Genomic DNA, 12268 nt, shown 5'->3' with positions numbered 1-12268 from the left:
GCTAAAGCCTGGAACCTACAGTTGTAATTAAACAAAAATGGTGGTGAGTCTACAACCCAGTAAGGAATAATCATAAGTAAATAAACAACAATTTACAACTGTAGTGGGCTCTAAGCCCCTAGTCTTATTTTAATTTTCGATACACCACACATGTTTGTATATTTTAATTTTCCCCATTATCATTCTCAAATACTTTCTTTCACACAACTATCACTAGGTTGGCTATACCGGTAATAGTCATCTATGGGCGTAGCAACCCTATAGAACACATCAATTCTACATGTTGCCCAGACAATGAACCATACACTCCCAGTGGTCCCCAGACCTCCAAGCACTGCAGTGAACCACCACGGGGACCCCACCGGTAGCTAGCCGGGATGTCAAGCTCTCAATCTCGGCATGGTTCATGCTACATCCTAAACATAATGGTTATCAACCATCCATGATCCTCGAGTCCCAAACCAGTGTGAGTGAAATCCTAAGTCATAACTAAGTTCACACATTGAACAATATTCTCACATTCAAAGTTCACTCGTTCTCTCACGAATGGTGTCATGACAAATCACAACAATCTCATTCTCAATCTCATGGTGACATTAGAACTCACACCTCTCTCACTTAGCATGCAATGATGTAGTGTCTCTACATCGTTAAATCACCGGCGGCTCACTCTCCATGGTGGTTGCACTCTGGCCGCGAACCAGGTAACCCTTGCCACAGGTCGCCACTTCCGGGATTTAAGGGGTCATGCATGCTGATCTCAAAGTATCTATTCACACGTTTTAACTCTCTCTCCCGTTTTGCCAAGTCCTTGGTGGCAAACGAGAAAGAGAAGTGCAGAAGGTTCGAGAGGGGTTTGAGGCCCGATATTTTGAGGTTAGTCGGACCACAACAAATAAAGAAATACAGCGGACTGGTGAACTATGCTTCCAGATACGAGTTTTGGGAGATGCGGACAGCTGAAAAATAGCAAACGAAGGAAAAAGTCAAGACGGAAGAAAAGACTCAGCATAGTGGTGGCAATATGGAAGAATCTTCTCGAAAGAAGTTTTATTCTAAGGAGAGATTCAAGCGCGGCAATAAAAGGCATTTTGGGGGACAAAACCCTGGTCAGAACCAGGGTAAGCAAGTCAAGAATACTGGTAATCAGCAAGCCAAGCGACAAAGGTTCCAGAAGCCGGTCCAGACGGACAATGACAAGATGTAAGTCTCCTAGCTCAGATACCACTTTTTAACACCCCGATCTGGGACCTCAGAAGTCCGAGTTCGGTTGGTATTACTTTTCAGAGGGAAGAGTGCAAAGCTTACACAGTGAAAACGTGGCTAAAAAAAACTTTTCATTTTATTGCATAATAATACTTTTTCTTACATTGATCATCATTCATAACAGAAGAAAAGCAATTACATTATTTTCAATGACAAGGAAAGTAAAAGATACCAATGCTCTGCTGAAGAAGAAGAAGAAGTTGCTCACAAGTGACTGAGCTAAAGCCTGGAACCTACAGTTGTAATTAAACAAAAATGGGGGTGAGTCTACAACCCAGTAAAGAATAATCATAAGTAAATAAACAACAATTTACAACTGTAGTGGGCTCTAAGCCCCTAGTCTTATTTTAATTCTTGATACACCACACATGTTTGTATATTTTAATTTTCCCCATTATCATTCTCAAATACTTTCTTTCACACAATTATCACTAGGTTGGCTATACCAGTAATAGTCATCTATGGGCGTAGCAACCCTGTAGAACACCCAAATTCTACATGTTGGCCAGACAATGAACCATACACTCCCAGTGATCCCCAGACCACCAGGCACTGCAGTGAACCACCACGGGGACCCCACCGGTAGCTAGCCGGGAGGTCAAGCTCTCAATCTCGGCATGGTTCATGCTACATCCTAAACATAATGGTTATCAACCATCCATGATCCTCGAGTCCCAAACCAGTGTGAGTGAAATCCTAAGTCATAACTAAGTTCACACATTGAACAATATTCTCACATTCAAAGTTCACTCGTTCTCTCACGAATGGTGTCATGACAAATCACAACAATCTCATTCTCAATCTCATGGTGACATTAGAACTCACACCTCTCTCACTTAGCATGCAATGATGTAGTGTCTCTACATCGTTAAATCACCGGCGGCCCACTCTCCATGGTGGCTGCACTCTGGCCGCGAACCAGGTAGCCCTTGCCACAGGTCGCCACTTTCGAGATTTAAGGGGTCATGCATGCTGATCTCAAAGTATCTATTCACACGTGAATAGATTAAATGAGACTCTAAACTAAACATTATCTCATCACAATGCATGATATTTGGCAATCATATAAACATGCAATCACAAATCAAATTTCTTTTCATCATGCATGACATATCAAAACCAACTTGCATATCACATCAACATGTATATAACTCAACTCTAAATGTCAAGCATGAAATTTATGCATGCCATGGTCTCTCAAAACTATCATGTTAATCAATAACAACATATAATCACAACCAACGTAAAAATGTTTATTTACGTCTAAGATTACTTATAATATCCCTTACATCAAGTGCTGACTCTGTGCTCTCTCCGAAATTGAGCCTCACGAAGCTCTAACACTAGGATCTGGTCATTAAGGTAATATACTTTAATCAGTTCACAAACTTCTTACTAAAATTACCAAAATACCCCTCCCAAATCTTATTAAAGAACCCACAGTTTCTGTATTTCAAGTTTGACTGAATCTCATAGACTATTGAATTTCCCTCTTCAATACGAATCCAACGCACCAAACCTCACTCGATTCCAAGTTCGGAGTGCGAAGATATGCCCGTTTTACTAAAATGGATCTCACGGATCCAAATGGATCTCTTGGCACATTTCAAATTTTGGGCCAATCCGAGACTATTTTATGATCCAACTCTGATCTGGATACAAACTCTGTTTGTTTGGGTTCAGATCCATATCATAACTGGATCCAAAACTGCTTGACTGGATCTGGAAAGTCTGATTGGATCTAAACCGGATCCATTCTATTCTGACTGGATCCAGAATAGTCTGACTGGATCCAGGACAGATTGACTGGATCTGGACCTGCCAGACTTGATCCTGGATAGTCTGATTGGATCCAGATTTGCCTGATTGGATCCAGGATCATCTAGCTGAGTCCAGACCTGTCTGACTGGGTCCAGATCCGAGCCTGATCCAGTCAGATCTGAACCTGGTTACTCTGGATCTGAGACCGGTTCAGATTGAACTGGATCCGAACTGAAAGCCAGATCCAGACCCAAATGGTTCGGTTTGGACCTTGGTTCAACTGGGTCGGTTCAGACCCGATTCGGTCTGAACCGGTTCGATCTGAATCCGAAATAACTGAACCCGGTTTGGCCTGAACCGGTTCAACCCGAACCGGTTTGGCCTGAACCGGTTCAACCCGAACCGGTTTGGCTTGAACCGGTTCATCCTGAACCGGTTCGGCTTGAGCCGGTTCGCCCTGAACCGGTTCAGTTGGAACCGGTTCGACCCGAACCGATTCAGCTGGAACCGGTTCGATCCGAACCGGTTTGGCTTGAACCGGTTCACCCAAATCACTTATCCGGTTCGGTCTGGGTGCGACCCGGATCGACCCGGTTCGGTCTGGGTCGCACCCAGGCCGAACCAAACCCTTTTTGTTTTTTTACTTAGTCTGGGCGCGACCCAGACCGGAGGGCTCGGTCTAGGTCGCACCCAGACCATCCCGGTTCGGTCCGGGTGCCCGGACCGAACCTGTCCCTCGATAAAAGGGGCGGAAGGGGCTGTGCTCCTTTCGATCACAGTTGCAGAGGGTCGGCCCCTGCCGACCCTCTCTCTGCACTTCCTGCCTGGGCCGGCCTCCGGGGCTGGCCAACTGTGTCGGCCGGTCGTCGGAGTCGGCCGCCATAGGGGCTGGCCGACCTCCCCCCCTTTCTCTCCATCTCTGTGATTTTTTTTTTAAACTGTTACACGCCGGCAGCCATGGCTGCCGGCCCTCTGAGTTCCCAACAATAAAGAAGAACGAAGAAGGAGATGGGGGAAGGGGCTTACCTCGCCGCCGCCGTCGCCACCGTCGCCGGTAAGTCTCTCCTTTCTCTCTCTCTCTCTCTCTCTCTCTCTCTCTCTCTCTCTCTCTCTCTCTTTCTCTCTCTCTCTCTCTCTCTCTCTCTCTTTCTCACTGTGCAGAATGCGGAAAAGGGGAGCCTGCGTGAGGGTTTTTATAACCCTCACGCAGGGTGGGGGCTGAGGATAACCTCGCCCCCCCTTTCCGCAGATTATGGGGGGTGAGGTTTATCCTCACCCCCACTCGTTACGTGGTTTCTCCCTTTGGGGGGGGGGGGACCGCAATTTTTTTTTTTTAAATTAATGTTTATCCCCTCCGGCGACTATGCCGGAGGGGTTTTTACAATTTGTATCTAGAGTACACCATGCTTCAACCTTATAATAGGTAGGGGTGGCAAAACCTGACACGACCTGCCAACCCGCCTCTTAGGCGGGTTCGGGTTTGGCAAAAATGAACCCGTTTAATAAATGGGTTGACCCGCCTAACCCGTTTATTAAATGGGCCGGGTTCGTGTTAGGGGTATGCCAACCCGGCTGACCCGTTTAATAAACGGGTTAGGCGGGCAGGTCAACCCGCCAACCCATTTATTAAGCGGGTTGGCGGGTCGTGTCGGGTTACCTGTTTAATAAACGGGTCGGGTTCGGGTTGAGGTATGCTAACCCACCAACCCGACCCGATTGCCACCCCCAATAATAGGGGACACTCCCTTGATTTTCAAATTATGGGCATCCCATGTTAGCGACAAACCACTTTGATCCCTAGTCAAGTTGTATGTACTTTTTGCAGATCTAGACTTGAATAAAGATTAACATTGTTTTGATATGTGCATTTAGATCTCAATCCAATCCTTTTATAATTTCTATATCAAAAATATATGTTCAACCTATTTTTAGTTGCATATAAAATTGGAATCTAGAGGAAAAAATTCAATCATTAGTTTCTTGTCTTGGCTTATTGTAGCTAAAAAACAAAATCCAGAAGAAGACATAAATTTACGTGGTTCGGTCATAGAGACCTATGTCCACGGTAACACCTCACAACCTCATATTTCTTCTATATTTTTTTATGTTGTTTACACCATATTTATACACAGCAACACAGGCTCGTGGGATAAAGACAAGCCAAGATAACAAATCAACGGGCAAAAAAGTGCCATAACTGCTAAACAAGTTTCATAAAAAAAAAGATTTAGGAAGCATGAGGTGGCGAGATCTTTTATCCTTATCTTCAACACTTCCCCTCAAGTGGGGTGTAAATATTCGTGCATCCCTAATTGCCAAGAATTTTGTGACGTTGATCTCACATCAACCCTTTGGTGAGACCGCCTGCAAGTTGTTCTGAGCTTTTGGTATAGGGAGTAGAGATTTCTCCTTTTTGTACTTTTTCTCTAACATAATGGCAATCAATTTCTATATGTTTCATTCTTTCATGAAATATAGAATTTGCAACAATATAAATGACTGTCTGATTATCACAGTGCAAAGAAATTGAAGAGTTAATTTAAAGTCACATCCCAGTCATTAATCTTTTTACCCACGTGATCTCACTGGCGGCAGCAGCCACTGCTCGATACTCAGCTTCAGCACTGGATCTAGATATAATCTCTTGCTTCTTGCACTTCCACGAAACCATATTTCCTCCAACAAATATATAATAGCTTGAAGTGGACCTTCTGTCTAGGCTACCGACCCAGTTGGCATCAGTGTACCCTTGAATGAGATTGTTTTCATTCCTCTTAAGCCATAATCCTTGACCTGGTGTTCGCTTTAAGTATTGTAATATTTGATTTGCATTCTTTCAGTGACTCTTGTGGAGCATGCATATATTGACTTATAAGATTAACAACATAAGTTGTGTCCGGCCTCGTAATGGTAAGATATATAAGCTTACCTACTTACCTTTGATAACTTTCTTTGTCGATAATAGGATCTTCAGAAGATATAGCAAGCTTTTGCCCTGCTTCTATGGGAGTTTTTAAGGGTTTACATCCCAGTTTGCCTACATCTTTGAGTAGATTTAAAGTATATTTTCACTGTGATAGAAAAAGATCCTTCTTGGAGTGAGCAACCTCAATTCCTAGAAAGTGACAAAGTTTGCCCAAACCTTTTATATCAAAGGCATCATGAATGAGAGCTTTGGTGCGTAGAATGCTTTTAACATCCATCCCTGTCACAATAATATCATCCATATATACCAACGTAAGAGTTAGATTACCATCTTTTCTTTTAATGAATAAAGAATTATCATCATTGCATCTAACAAAATTATTTTGTTCCAAGGTCCTGCTGAGGCAGTAATGCCAAGCTCTGGGAGATTGCTTTAAACCATATATGGCCTTCTGTAAGCCACATATAAGGTTATTATTCTTTTCCTTAGGATGTCCCGATGGGAGTTTCATATATACTTCTTCCTTTAATTCTCCCTGCAAGAAAGCATTTTTAACATCTAATTGATATAATGACCAATTATAATTGCAAGCAATAGAAAGAATGATCCTAATAGTATTCATCTTTGCAATTGAAGCAAACGTCTTCTCATAATCAAGACCCAAAGTTTGAGTATATCCCTTAATTTGCAACTAGCCTACCCTTGAACCTTTCAACTGAGCCATCACTTTTGCATTTTATATTATATACCCATCGACATCCAACAACCTTTTTTTTCAGGTGGCAAGGTGACAATATTTCAAGTCTTGTTTTTATGAAAAGCATCTAATTTTTCGTTCATGGCTTGCACCCATATAGTGTTTTTTCTTGCTTCTTCATAGCTTGTTGGTTCTTGAGAAATATCTATATTGTTAATATAAGCATTGTAAGACTTGGTAATATTTCTGTATCCAATATATTTTTCAATTGGATATGTGACAGTAGAGTAAGTGACATAATCATTCAGCCAAGATGGCGGATGAGTAATTCGTTCAGATCTTCTCAAAATAGGTTGAACTTCTTCAACATCTTCAGCCTGATTTATAGAGATATTATCTCCATCACCCTTTTGAGACAAAGCAAACACAACGGGTTGATCTTTATTTTCTTTTATATAAAAGAATTCATCATAAGTATCTAAATTTGGTAAGATTGTCTCCCCTGAGATGTAACATCCTTGAGATTTTGTGAGAAATGTGGGGTATTTTCATCAAAAAAACACATCTTTTGATACGTAAAGTCTCTTTTCTTCTATATTGTAACATTTATATCCCTTTTGAGAAATAGAATAACCCAAGAAGACATACATGGAAGCACGACTGCTTAGTTTATCAAGACTCTAATTTTGCTTGGCCACATATATGATGCACCTAAAGGTACGTTTGTGACTTATGTTTAACTTTCATCCTTTCAAAATTTCAAGAGGAGCACATTTTTTAAGGTGTTGACTTGGAATCCTATTTATAATACAACTTGCATTCATAACAACGTCGCTCCAAAAAATTTTAGGAACATTCATTTGAAGAAGAAGAACCCAAGTTACCTCAAAGACATGCCTATTTTTCCTTTAAGGGACTCTATTTTGTTGAGGAGTCCCAACATAGGTAAAGTAATGATCAATGCCTTTTTCTTTTTCAAGCGAATCAAAAAGAGCATTTTTGTATTCAGATCCATTATCAGATCTAAGAGCTTTAATTCATATCACATATTGTGTTTCCACCATAGTGTAAAAGGTTTTGAATTTATCAATCACCTCATCCTTAGATTTAAGCAAATATAGTCATGTCACTTTAGAAAAATCACCAATAAAGATCAAATAATATCTAAAATCAGAATAAAATGTAATTGGGGCAAGCCCCCACACATCAGAATGCAACAAGTCAAATAAATGTTCGGCATTATTTTCAGACTTAAGAAAAGGAGGTCTACACATTTTTGCATACTGATTGTCGACAATCATAATGAAAAATAAGAAATAAGGTTTTTAAGGTCTGACTTGAAGGATGACATAATCGTCTGTGCCACAAGGAACAATCTCTTCTAGTGGTAAGCATGACCCATATCCTCTGTTCAACAATATATAAGTCATTAGCAAGTTTTCCTTCACCAATCTTCATCTTCGTCATTCGATCCTGAAACACGACATTATAAGGTGAGAAAATGACATCGCAATCCAATTCTTGAGTGATTCGGGAGAGAGATAAGAGGTTGGCCGATAACTTAGGAACAACAATCACATTTAAGTTTTTACCCTCATTGAGAAACTGTAATTCACCCATTCCTTCAACTTTCACACTAGAGTTGTCTACAATAGTAGCCTGATTTCTCTTGTCTGCTTTTTGAATACTATGCAAATTTGTCATAGAATTGCATATATTTTTAGATGCTCTAGAATCAATAATCTATGTATTTTTGTAATCAGTTAAAAAACAAAAATCTTACTAGTTTGGGAAGACTAGAGGTCGATGCTACCATTATTGTTTTCTCATGCTCCTTACAGAGTTTTTGAAGTAGCTCTGTCAATGTTTGCATGGTAGTATCACTCAAATTTGTTGATGTAACTTGAGTTCTAATATTTTGTTGATCTAATTTCTGAGTACCAGGTTTCCCATAAAGCTTCCAGCATCTATTACGTGAATAGTCATCTTTCTTGTAGTGACTGCAAGTGATTTTTCTGCCCTTGCCTTTGTAGTTGGTATTGACCTGATCATCATGTTTGGAGAAAGAGGCAACAAATATTGTCTTATCATTGGATTTATTGTGATTAGCATCAGATTGAATAATATCACTATTTATCACTCATCTATGGGATTCTTCTCGCATAATAGCATAGTGCGCGTTGCTAATCGACGAAACTTCAACAACCATTAAGATTTGACTACGTAAGTGTTTAAATTCATTTCCAAGGCATGCTAACAACTAAAAAACCTTTTCATGTTCTCTCAATTTCTTAAAAGAAATTAGATTTGTATAAGTCGATGTATAGGATTCATGCTCGTCCCACATCCTTTTCATCTTGTCGTAATAATTACAAAATGGCATGGTCTCATTTTTTAGATTATGAATATCACAAGATATAGGTGTGGTACATTATTTTGTTCAGAATATAGCTATTTCACAGTATGTCAAATCTCTTGTGTGGTGTCAAGAAATTAAAAACTTTCAACTATGCATGGTTCCATAGAGTTTAAGAGTCATGACATAACAAGATCGTTGGTCGATCTCCATTCATGAAATTTGGAATCAGTATTGGCTGGCTTTTGGATTTCACCATTGATGTAGCCGAGCTTAGATCTACCACTAAGATGTAGCATAACAAATTTTGACCATTGCAAATAATTTTTTTTATTCAACAGAGTAGAGGTAATCTTTGAATTAGGTATTTGTTCTTGCATGAGGACTCTTTCAACACTAGCATCGGTTGCAATACTAGATTGACTTCCCAAAGAGGATGAATTATCGATTGCCATGGTGATGACCCAAACACAATACGCAGCTCGAATGGCTCTGATACCATTTAGCAAAAAAAACAAAATCAGGAAGAAGACATAAATTTATGTGGTTCGGTCATAAAGTCCTACGCCCATGGTAACACCTCACCTCATATTTCTTCTATATTTTCTGATGTTGTTTACACCATATTTATACACAACAACACAGGCTTGTGGGATAAAGACGAGCCAAGATAACAAATCAGAAAAAAAAAGAAACTGCCATAACTGTTAAACAAGTTTCCTAAGAAAAAGATTAAGGAAGCATGAGGTGGTGAGATCTTTTATCCTTATCTTCAACGCTTATTGCTTAAAATTTAGATATGGATTAAGATCAATGATGATATATCTTGCATTCAAGCTCTTCACACCCGAGTATGTCTAGATGTTATTCTAAAGTGGATACCAGTTTGTTTGGTTTGGATTTGAGAATATCTGCATCTAGCCCAGCTGCGTTAATTGTAGAATCATACTTGAGAGGTCCACAACTAACCCAAATCAACTAGCTATCAACACGTAAAACTAAATATATGAAAGACTTATTGACCCTTCAATATAGTTATTCTTTAAATATAGACAACCAACAAATATGGATAGATGTTTTGAACGATAATGACATAGAATCGATGTTATTTAGTTGTGATGTTTACTTAGAGGCTCACAAAGTTAAACAATGAGTAATTGCTAGTAAGAATGACAAAAATCATGTAAAAATGTGTATTTATCTCAGACACCATCTATTTAGCACAATCATTTGATGAATATTTAATTGTCCCAAACTATGGTTGATATTGATATTTTTAACATGCATGCAGAGAGCACGCAGTTACCCGAAACAATTAGAGATATAGATGTTCGACGTACAGGTAATGAAGAACCTCTGTGAATAATTGATGTTATACATAATTAGAGGATCACTACAGATAATGCATAAAACATAAATAGGTACAAGTTGGACTTTGTAATTTATGCTTGAGATGTAGGTGTGATATTGAAGGTATTATTTTTATGATTAATATTGAAATTTATAAATACAAGAATGTTGTATGTATGAAAGCAAATAAAGTGATAAATAATATAATGAGTTTTGATTTAGTTTATACATATGAATAGTCAATTAGTCGTAGCAGTGATCATGTTGATAGTGAAAAATCAAATGATGATGATGATTATACAATGTCAAATGATGATGACTTAGAAAGAATAGGAGAAAACAAAAACACTGACGGCGTGGGATAATTAATCATGAATGAAAATAATGCACAAATAGCAATTAAAAATAGAATTTTTGGTATTTTATACAAGCTATATGAGTATTTATTGGGCTTTAGAATTGTTTTTTGCTTTTATACAAATGTGGCATTGTTGAATAGGTTCTCATACAATGAAGATCAATTGAAAACCATTGAAATTGAGGCATCTCAATTGATTGACGAGTTACATAACAAAAAACTTAATGATCTAGACTATTTTCAATGGCTAACAACAAGCTTAAGTGATAGAGACATTGTTGAAAGATAAAGATTTAATGATCTAAAACACTGCCAAGATTTTTTAAAAGATCATTTGATCAGGAATAACTATAAATCAAAATTCATGACGAGCGACAATAATAGAGTGAATGTCGTATGTATGAGAAATAACTTGCAGACTATGTGTGATTGCCGTTGAAAGATCCATTGCATAAAAGTGCATGAAGCAACATTTTTTCAAGCGAAGAAACATAAAAAAACATATTTATGGTGGATCATTGGGTAACCTTTGAGTGAAGAAAGTGTATGTTGCATGAATTGCATGTGTTATTCATTAATGTTTACATGATAACCCAAAGTTGACTCCAAAAAAAATTATCAATGATATCAATCATGATAAAAGTATGGAGATTAAGTACACACAAGCATGGTCTGGATGTGAACGCACAAAGAAAGAGATATATGGTTCATATGAAGACTCCTTCAAAAAGCTTTATGCATATTTGTATCATTTGATAGAGGCGCACTCAACAATGATAGGGTTCATTAAGGCTGATAGAAAAGTGTGACATTTGTCAAGGATAATACTATCATTTTCTATATTTAAAAGCATTAAGATTTGTTTTTTTTTAATTTATTACACAAAAAACTCCACCAAGCTTCAGAGACCTGACCAACAGTTGTTTTTCCATTGGAGCCTCCTACTTCGCTTTGCGGAACAGGGTGAGCACACGTGGACTTAAACTTGGGGTATGGGAATATCTCCCTATCCATGAGCTTGAAGCCATGTGGGCAACCCCTTGGGTCCAAAGGCATTAAGATTAATAAGGCATTTTTAAAAATACAAACAAGGCACAAGGGTTATGGTGCATTGAGGCAAAAGATAATGGGTTTTGAGGCTTAAAGGTTTAATACAATTAAATTTTTTAACAAAAATGTTTTTTTTTTAATTTATAACCCAAAGAAACTGCACCTGGCACAAAGGCCTGGTCACGCTGGCTCAGCCTGACCTATAGTCATCATGGTCGGCTGCATAAAACTTCGAAGCTAGGACCCTTGCCCTCAAGGCCTATGCTATGCATTGGCTTGCGCAGAGGGGTGATGCCCATGGGAATTGGACCTTGACTATTCGTATAATAGCCAAGGCCCCCACCCCACTAAGCCAACCCCCATGCATTTCTTGTTATTTTAAAATTTTAAATACTAGTAAAAGATTAAATTGCTTATATCTATTCAATTTTAAAACTTCTACGTGAAATCTTAACTTGTTATGAGTTCATTTTTATGCAGCAGTGTTGCATGCTTAGCATGCAA

Source organism: Nuphar pumila, chromosome 16, assembly GCF_984573655.1.
Source record: "Nuphar pumila chromosome 16, dmNupPumi1.hap1.1, whole genome shotgun sequence".
Classification (NCBI taxonomy): domain Eukaryota; kingdom Viridiplantae; phylum Streptophyta; class Magnoliopsida; order Nymphaeales; family Nymphaeaceae; genus Nuphar; species Nuphar pumila.
The sequence above is the reverse complement of the archived record's forward strand: the minus strand, read 5'-3'. Positions refer to the sequence as shown.